The 9,725-nt window shown below is 41.0% G+C and overlaps 1 protein-coding gene across 4 annotated transcripts in view; it reads left to right on the top strand.

The window, feature by feature from the left end:
* Nucleotides 1–359: 359 nt before the first annotated feature.
* The window catches only part of CALCR (calcitonin receptor), a 160,070-nt gene continuing 150,704 nt past the window's right edge, over nucleotides 360–9,725 (top strand). For 3 of the 4 annotated variants that reach the window (XM_073003187.2, XM_020785123.3, XM_078378700.1), the window contains exon 1: nucleotides 360–867. The gene's annotated coding sequence lies outside the window, so the exon portion shown is untranslated. The remainder of the gene's footprint in view (nucleotides 868–9,725) is intronic. The other variant, XM_078378701.1, reaches the window with a different exon arrangement.

Genomic DNA, 9,725 nt, shown 5'->3' with positions numbered 1-9,725 from the left:
AGCAGTCTAACGTAAGGCTCGAGACTCTTTATTCTATTTATTGGCAGAAGCGGTTCATGGTTTCTGATCTATATCGGCGGCGGCGCGCACTTTGTGCGTGCTCAGAGGCACGGTTTGTTACATGCTCATTAAGGTTCGAGGGTTGTGTGGTGAGAACCGGTCATTTTGACCCCAACCGGTCTCCGCGAAGCTCCCTTCTCTCCCCCCCCCACCCCACCTCACAACCCACCGCCCCCGGTCGGTTTCCTCTCCCTCTTCCTCAGGGAGCCCCCGCCCTCTCCTTGCCCCCGTGACGGCCGCTCCCCTGGCTTCTGGGCCATTCAGCAGCGCTTTCCCGCCGCCGAGCAGGAGGCGCCTTTAAAGCCCGGGCGAAACGGGCGAGCTGGCCTTCCTCGCTCGGGGCTCTTGTGAGGTGCGCGGCCGGAGGGGGGGGCGAACGAGGGAGACGGAGAGGCTGCTCCTTTCTGGCTGCCTTCAGCCCACCTTCTTCTGCCCTGGCCCGGAGCGCCAGACCAAGGACGCTGATGGCTGCACAAAAAGAGGCGGACCGGCCAGCAGGGAGCCACTTCCTTGGCGCCGGGAAAGGCTAAACACCCGCCCGGAGGACTCTGCTTTGGAAGCCGCTCTCTTGAGACGGCTGGCCACCATCTCTGCCCTCGGTCGGACTTGGGGCTTCGAGTTGCCGAGCTGCTCGTCCCGCTCTACCTCTTCCTTCCTGCTCTGCCCTGGGGATTTAAGGGCTCCAACAGCGGGACTGATCTCCCTTCTCAGCATCCTAGGTCTTTCGTAGGGAAGGATTGTGATCCGCGGCCAACGGTGAGGGATCCCGAGCAGATCGGCTCCTCTCTGACCCGATCCATGAGAGCTGTAAGTGGTGGCAAGTTTAGGATTTCCTTGACGCGGGGGTTGAGGTTGGGGAAACAAGGTTGTAGGAATAGGGGTGGGCAAAGGAGGCTGCAGGTGATCCTACACGGAGGAGGCGGTGGGAGAGGAGACGGCAGCTGCCGAATTTAGGACTTTTGCCTCGGTTTTACCTGATCGTAAAAGGGCTCTTTAGCATGAAACACGTTTTCCTTTCTGGAGCAGTAGTGTGTCTGTTATGAGAAATCCAGATTGAGAGAAAGAAAAGAGAGAGGGGAAGTGAAGTTTTAGGTTAACTGTACAGTCCTTTGGTCAGCACCCTGCTGTTGCATGTAGGAGACCGATAGGAGAGGGTGAATGGTAATTTTGTGGTGGAAACGGATGCCCTGGTACCATGAACACTGATCCACAGGTACGTCTTGGGGGAGGCTTTGTCAATGTCCATGTTACTCATCTCATGTCTGGCGATGATCGCTGTAGTAGACCCTGGTACCAGTCATATTCAAAACAGCTTGATTTCTCTGCAGCGCTTAATGCGGGGATCAGCAGTGTCGTCCCCAGTCTCTTGCCACTGTGCAATCTGATGAGAAATGTGAACAGGTCAGTGCTGTGTAACATTAGGGCTGCCTGGAATGTGACACGAAGAGGGAAGAATGGAAAGTGTTCCATTAACAGAGCCATAGAGATAACACTGTGCTAAGCAACTGTCATGTTGGTAGGCTGCAGGGGACTTAGTAACTTAGCTGATGGGGAAGGAAATTGTATAATGTAGCTTTTCTTACATGAATGTGGAGGAAACCATTGATGCCAGCAGCCATTGCCATCCTTGGAGCATTAGTTATTTAACTAGCATATGAGATAATAATTAATTTCCAAGATTATTCTATTTTTATGTGGTTATTATTCTAACCACTTAACTAATATTATTATTATTCTAACCACTTAACTAATGTCAATGTGTTGTGTTTTAAAATAGCATCTTTCTGAGATCTGGGTATTTTGGGGATGTGGGTGTGTTGTATTGTGGTTTGATTTCATATGTCATTTTATGTCAGTGTTGGGGGTAAGTGTTGGGGGTCTTAGAAAGTGTAAGAATAGTGTGTACAGTTGTGTTTCTTTCTGTTGTGTGAGGTGCAAAAGTAAAGACTAGCTGCAACAATGAATAGCTAATTTTTAATTATTTATTTATTTATTCATTCATGTTGTGCCCTGCCTTTCAGTCTGGCCAAAACAAGGCAGCTTCCAGTTAAAATGATGCAGAAAGGAGTCTCTCCAATACATAAAGCTTGTCAGTCATAACTCAATAAGCAGTGTGTTAAATTGTTCATATTTTGTCTGCCAGATGCTCTCTCTGTGTATGCGTGTGCATATACACACACACTGTATATGTTGGCTGTCATTCATGTCAGTTAACAGTAACAGAGTCACTAGCAGTGTTGACTGAAATATTTATCTTTGTAGTTGTGTGTGAGATGATTTGAGTAAAAGGAGCCCAGAACAAGTTTGACAACTGCATTTGACCACTCTGGATAGAATTTTTCCTCTCCCCCACTCAAAAAATGAGTTAAATGTCTTGCACGCATGTGGCCAAGGTATGATATGTGCTATGTATGCAAGCTGATCTACTTGTGGAGGAGTATTCCTTGTTAGTTTTCACAGGACATAAGGAGGAGAATTTCACTGAGTGCTGTTTAGACAATTAGAAATTAAATCCACAGGACCTCTTTTTATATTTTACTCTTTCCACCCCAAAGCATTTGATAACTTCAGTATCGGTGATCTCTACAGTGTTTCATTACATTGCTCCTTTCAGTTACTGAAAAAATAGTTTTGCAACTGGTGATGTTGAATCATTTCTGTATAGCTCAGTGGTTTAAGACATCTGGCTGCAGAGTCAGAGGTTAGGAGTTAAATTCCCCACTGTGTCTCCTTGACTGGATGATCCATAGGGTCCCTTCCAGCTCTGCAGTTCTAAGATAAGATATAAACCCAGCACAGTATTCCATAGCCCAGAAGTGAGTTCTTAAATAATATGGCTGTTTTAAGAAACCTTATGTGAAAACATGCCTAATGGGTTTTTCTCTTTATAATCATTCTTAAACCTGGAGAGAGGGGTGCTAAACCATTTGTGGCAACATAGTATGTCTTTGCTTACAATAATAACAAAGACTGTAAAACAAATATAATTCTAAAATAGTATCAATAGTTAAGTTTCAATACATTTGCAAGCTTATACCTACAATTTCTCCTCATTCTTAGCAAGAAAGTCTCAAGCTTTATGCTTTTTCCAGTTTGGTTGTCTCTTGTTGCCAGTGAATTCGTTTCTGAAATTTACATTGACTGTGAAAGTGTAAACACTGATTCTCAGAAATGAAGTAATCTTTTGCTGCCAATTTATATTTCTGTAACACTAACATCTGATGGATCCAACTGGAATAACCACTTGCTTATACTGTTCCAATGGCTATTTCTACTTGGGGGAAAAAGGAATTGTGTGCAGGGAGGGAGTCGTTATTTTCGCCAGATGAGGCAGATTCCAAAACCACTAGCTAGACAGTATCTTTATTAGGACCCATCAAGTGCACATAAAATTGTGGACACCATTTCTAGAGTTTGAGATGTTTTCATTAGGCAGGATGTTACAAAGAGATGTGGAGGGAGTGAGAACAGAGCAGAGTGTCAGGGAAGCTGACTTGAAGTTTAGTTCACAAAGTCTGTCTGCATGGTCAGAGTTTAAGCAGATTTATGTGAATTAGGCTATCTTAAATATCAGGAAGCAAAACAAGTGCCCAAGATTCTTTTTACTCTTTGCTGAGAGCTCTGTCTCTCTACACTTCAAGTGTTCTCATCCAGGGGAATAACTAGTCTGTGTATTTCAATGGCTCTCAAATCACTTATTGTATCCTAACATCTCTACCCTACCACTCTATAAATACAGCTACTCTCTGTGCTTTTCCCAAGAGACTGAAATTGTTCTTAACATCTAGATATTGCATACATTTTGCAAACTAGGGAAATGATGCATGGATTTGAATGAATACATCAAGATTTGCTTCTTGTTTGGCATTTTTAATTTGTTCATTAAATTTTCCAATTCTCCTTTTTTTTTTTTTTTTTGAGGGAAAAAAGCACATATCAAAACAGAATGAACAATAACATCAGAACATGACAGCATAAACATTAGAAGGCACGGAAGATGTTTGATAAGAAAACTGACTAGGCACCAAGATGCTTGTAATGAGGTCTCTTGAAGTCTATCCCTGACAGAATTTCAGAGATAATTTCTGAACTCAGAATCAGAAAACCAACGTCCTTTAATTTCTCAGATGGGTAGGTTTTGCTGTGTAAATACTAGCATATTGGATATTAATATCCAAACTTAAACGTGTTGAGATTTCAGCTTCTACATATTTTTATAGTGGTGATTTGAAGGGCCAGATTAGGTCAGAAGTTTTAGATGTGGAGAATAAACATGACTGAGATGTGTTTAGTGGCAGAAGGAAAAAGAGATGATGGCAAAGAGATTTAGACACATGTTCCAAGTCTACAGTCTGACTACAGAAAGCTTGGTTGCAGACATTTTTTTCTGCCTGTAAATTTTTCCTGCACTTTTAAGGATTACGCATGAAAGCCCAGACTCTGATTATTCTAGAGAGGTTTCATGATTTTATGGCATTCTAAATAGTAAGTTCAGTCAAACTAATACTAATAGGTACCTCCCATATTTAATTCTAAGTTTTCAAAAGTGGGAAAAACACACGTGTCATTAAGTATTACCTTGTGGTTGCTTTGAACCTAGCACATACTGCACACCATTTTCAACTGGTATTACTTTCATCCATTTGCTTTCCAATAATCATACCCAAGTGGAATCAGCTCCAGACACTTTTGACGCCTGAGAAAGAAAACACAAATGACATCCCCTACACAATTCTCTTTGTAGGTCCCATTGAAGTGAATGGGAGTTGTGTGACAGCCTAGTGGTGTTTTTGGGTAGCTCACTTCAATTAATTGGGAACATCTATAGAAGAACATCCCCTAGTATGTCTATTCTCTCTCATTGTGTCCTATCTGTCTGCCCCTCACTCTGGCAAACGAAGTGGCACCACAAAGTTGCAACACCAAGCTACTTATTACCTTAAAGGTATTTTCATCTGTATATTCTTAAACCTTGGGTCTCTTACTTTCAATTTAGACCATGTGGTCTGAGGACAGAATATTTAATCCTTTTTTCACATGCTATGTTTCCATAGAACCATAGAATAGTTAAGTTGGAAGGGGCCTATAAGGCCATAGAGTCCAACCCCCTGCTCAATGCAGGAATACAAATCAAAGGATATCTGCCAGGTGGTTGTCTCAATTTCTCATGAACACCTGCAGTGTTGGAGCACTCATCACCTCTGCCATACTGCTCTAACAGTTAGGAAGTTTTTCCTGATATTCATTTGAAATCTGGCTTCCTCTAACTTGAGCCCATTGTGGTGTGTCCTCCACTCTGAGATGATCAAGAACAGATCCTGTCCCTCCTCTGTATGACAGCCTTTCAAGTATTTGAAAAGTGCTATCATATTTCCCCTCAGTCCTCTTTCCTCAAGGAAAAACATGCCAAGTTCTTTCAGTCTTTCCTCATAGAGCTTGTTCCAGTTAGTGTAACATCCTCCCTCAGCTTCTCTTTGTTCTATGAAGAAACCTGTTACTGGTATTAAAAATTAAATCTCGCTTCCATGCACCTCAGTTTTAGAATTGGATCATGGGTCCAATCTGGATCATCCTACCACAGCTTTCCACCCACAACTGCTATTTTCAAAACAAACACAGAGATGCAAATAATATAACATGTGATTTTGGTCCTTGGGCAGCCAGCTCACATTGACTCATTGTAGAACTGCTAATGGACCCAAGTAATTATTTGAAAGCACATTCTAAGTATATTTAAATTAAATCAGAAACCATTGTGGTGCACTTTGAATGGTCATTTTAATGACCTTATCATATATACTATTCTAAATAAACAAGTCCATTAGCAGCCCCAAGATGCTAATTTTTGGGACACAATTCTTTGAAAACACGTATGGCGTTAACAGGATCATAAAGTGCAAGTTTCAAGAGATATGTAAAGTTTGTTGCGTTACATTTGTTTGTAGAGGTCAGAGCAATTAACTAGCATGGCCTGGTGTGAGGGGAAGAAAGACTCTTAAGTTGAATTTCTGAGTGAAATAATTTATTTCTAAGCACTGATTCAAAGAATTTTTCCCACTAAACACTCAGAAAGAGCAGTCAGAGAAGAAAAAAGATATTAATACAGGTATTGCTGAAAGCCTTCAACCTCTGTGGATGTAACCCTGCTGTGTTTCAGCTGAATACAATCTGTGAGCAGAGCAAAATAAGACTGCTGCCTTTTCTCTCCTGGTATGGGAAAAGGATCAGGAACATTGCATGGTAGCTTTTCTTCAGTGGGGTATGATGTCATTGGTTTGGGATATTATGAAAGGGTGGTAATTCTTCATTATTGCCTTAATTATTATTGCATTTTTGATGCAGGCAGAAAGCAAGGCAGTTTTGGGATGTTGTACCTCATATGCTAAACAACTTGGGTGTTTTGAGGTACTATGTATTTTCACTGGGGGGGGAGGGCATCATTTGCTGTTCCACCCCAGGTAAAAAAGTCTCTGGCCATCACAAGTCATACAAAGGTAGGGAAAAGTACACCAAAATATGACCCTACCCTTAGGCAAAGAGAGAAAACTGCCTCATGCAGCAGGTGTCATTGGGCATCAGTGACAGTCTCCTGGATGTTCCTCCTGAACCCCACCCCATCCATTGTTTCCCTTACAGCCTATCCTGATTTTCTAAACCTGCCTGTTGCCCTCAGGAGTGATGGTATATGCTATCTCACTGCTGCAATAAAAGTTTGATTCAGCTGGCAGCCCAGTCAGCTTTGGTATGTGGTATAGGAAATGGGTGCCATCTTGACTTTTGCCTCAGGTAGTAAAATATTTTGTACCAGTTCTTTTAAAGAGACAAGAAAGCCATTAGACGTCAATAAGAGCAAGCTAATGAGAGAAACATGAAGGCAGGGGAGTGAGACAGAAAAAAAGGGATTAATTTTCTGGTTGTATCCTTGGGTGTTCTCAATGTCTATGAGGCCCATGGAGAAGAAGCGGTAGTGAACTGCATTTTGGTGATAACAGCTATCTGGCTGTAATGCTTGAGGTTTAGGTCATGTGGCTGTGCATTACACTTTTCCCTTCACTGCTACACATTCTCTATTTTAAGATATGAGAAATTGGACTATCCTCTACCTGCTGTCCTCAAAGGCCAGCAGCCAGTCTCTAGGGCTAAGTCGTACAAAAAGTGCCTGGCTGATAAAGAGGGTTTTTTTCCCTTTTAAAAAAGATGTGATGTAGCTTATTAAAACGATGTTGTTTGATTGTAAAAGCCTTTTCCCCCCTAAATTGATTTAGGTCTACAGGAGACTGAGTTTCAAAAACATTCATAAAAGAGTCATGCTGGGTTGCAGGACCAAACTAGATGTGATGTGAAAGATCAGTGATAAGATTTTCACACATTGCTTATTGTGGCTGTTGTGAGCAGCAGCAGTGGTGTATATGTATGGTGAATTTTAAAACGTGTTCAGACTCATGATTATGAATATCTGCATTATTTCTTCAGATAAGAAAGCTCCCCAAAGCTGCTATTGACTGCAAGGTAGAAAGAGACAGATACCTATTGCTGCTCTCCCACAGTACTAATATCAGTTACAGGTGATTTAACCTGGAGAAAAGATACAGGAGAGTGGGTAAATGGGAGGCTGGATACTGGTAGTGAATGCTTTGGGAGATCCAGTTAGCAATATTGGTCAAGAATTTTTTCTCTGCCTTGGCCCACAATTTTAAGATGTGAGCTAGAGGTATGGTGCATAGATTAAATGCATTGTTTAGATATGATAACAAACAACATTTGGATGGAGTGACCTAGCCATAGTAGCTCATGTACTGGTAATTTCCTGTTTAGACTACTGTAATGTGCTGTATGAGGGTCTGTTTTTGAAGGTGCCACAGAGACCGTTGCTGCTATAGTATATAGCAGTCAGGCTACTTGCAGGAATAACCCCATAAAACAACTGGTGTGTGGAACTGCACATTGGAACAAAACAATTCTGGTCCAAATCCAAAGTATTGATGATGCTTATTTGAAACCTCATGCAGTCTGGGGTACAATACTAGAAGCAACACTTTTTCCTCATATATACTTGCCTGAACATTAAGATTTTCTGCAGAGACCCTCTTCTGGTTCCACCAATCTAATACATTACATATAGGTGTGAGAGAAGGCCCTCTTAACTGAGGCAGCCCAGTGGTGGAAGCTTAGCTTTATTAAAACTCAGCTTAGCTTTATTAAAACTTGGGTGTTCATTAAAGCTTTTGGAATTTAGAGATCAAGGCTTGGATATATTGTGCAGTTGTTACAGTATGCGTGATTTTAAAATGTTTAAAGTTATGTCTAAATATTTAAAGTTGTTTTAAATCATTCACTGTTTAAATAGTTCCTAGTAAACAGCCCTAATATCTCTTGATACAGAATAATATGCATGTGTTAGTGCTCTTGACATACTAGTACCATGAACCACCCAACTGCTCCAACCCATTGGTTTCCCGATGTGGGTTGTCAGGTACAGTTTTGGAAAAGAGCTTAAGTTGTCACTGGCCTGTACTGCCATCCTCTAAATTTCTCCTGTAATTGTACACATAAGTAAATTACAGGCTTTGTAAAATGTTAAGTTTAACAGAATCGTATCTTGATGTGACCAATTAGTCCTAATATTGCTAATTGTCACTTTCGAAGCATAAATTTTGTCTGTATTCCAATGATATATAACTAAATTCCTTGACTTCATGTGGCTGTGAAAATGACCTTAGTCAGATCCTGCCATTTGTTCCAAAAAAACCCCAAAAAAACAGCAGTCCAATGCCTTAATGAATATTTCACTATTTTTGAATAGTGTGTTGCATTCCACCTGCTGCTGTGCCACAGAAACGATGGTATTAGCTGCATTTTGCTGCAGTTTGTCTTTTCTTTGAGAGGGTTGTGAACTCCACTCAGTGTGGAAGAACCTGAATCTCACTGTCATTGTCTAGCATGCTCAATTAAACCAAACATGCACACCATTGATAAGGCAGTGGTTGTCTGAGAACAGCTTTACAATATCACCTGTACAGCTGAATCTGTCTGTGAAAGCAATCAAATGACATGGTAATTTTTAACACTGTTCCTTCTTAGAAAACTTTGTTACCTACTAATATGGAGCCCTGTTATCTTCCATTGGTTTCTCCCAGTTGATTACCAAAGAATTATTTCCCTGTGAGCAGCTTTTTAATTTCCACAGTTTGAAACTATAACTGAGAAGGTAGCTATTTAATGTTTTTTCCCCATCCTGGGATAAAAGAATACAGAGATCACAGCTAGTCACAAATGATTCATTTCCAGGTAAAGCAGGATGGAGAAACGATGATGATCTTTCTTGTAAGAGTCACCCTTTTATCTTATGTTTTTCTTTAAATTGGTTAATTTACTTTGTCTTAAATATGTTTTCTTATATACAAGTCCTGTAAGTGCCCATGAACTTCTGTGCAGTCAAATATGCTTATCACAGGCCCTAGTCTGTGTAAATGTCATTATGGATCTGATTTAAAGGCTAATGATATCATAGGTATGACCCTGAAAAGAATACTTATAGCAGCAAGAATCCTCATAGGAATCTATTTTTTTGAAAAATTTAAATCCCTCATATATTATAGTAATAAATGCTGTGCTGCTCAGTCTAGCTCCCCAGCTGATCATCTCAAGTATGACCTGAATACTCA

Source organism: Pogona vitticeps, chromosome 6 (assembly GCF_051106095.1).
Source record: "Pogona vitticeps strain Pit_001003342236 chromosome 6, PviZW2.1, whole genome shotgun sequence".
Taxonomy (NCBI): Eukaryota; Metazoa; Chordata; class Lepidosauria; order Squamata; family Agamidae; genus Pogona; species Pogona vitticeps.
The sequence above is the reverse complement of the archived record's forward strand: the minus strand, read 5'-3'. Positions and strand labels throughout refer to the sequence as shown.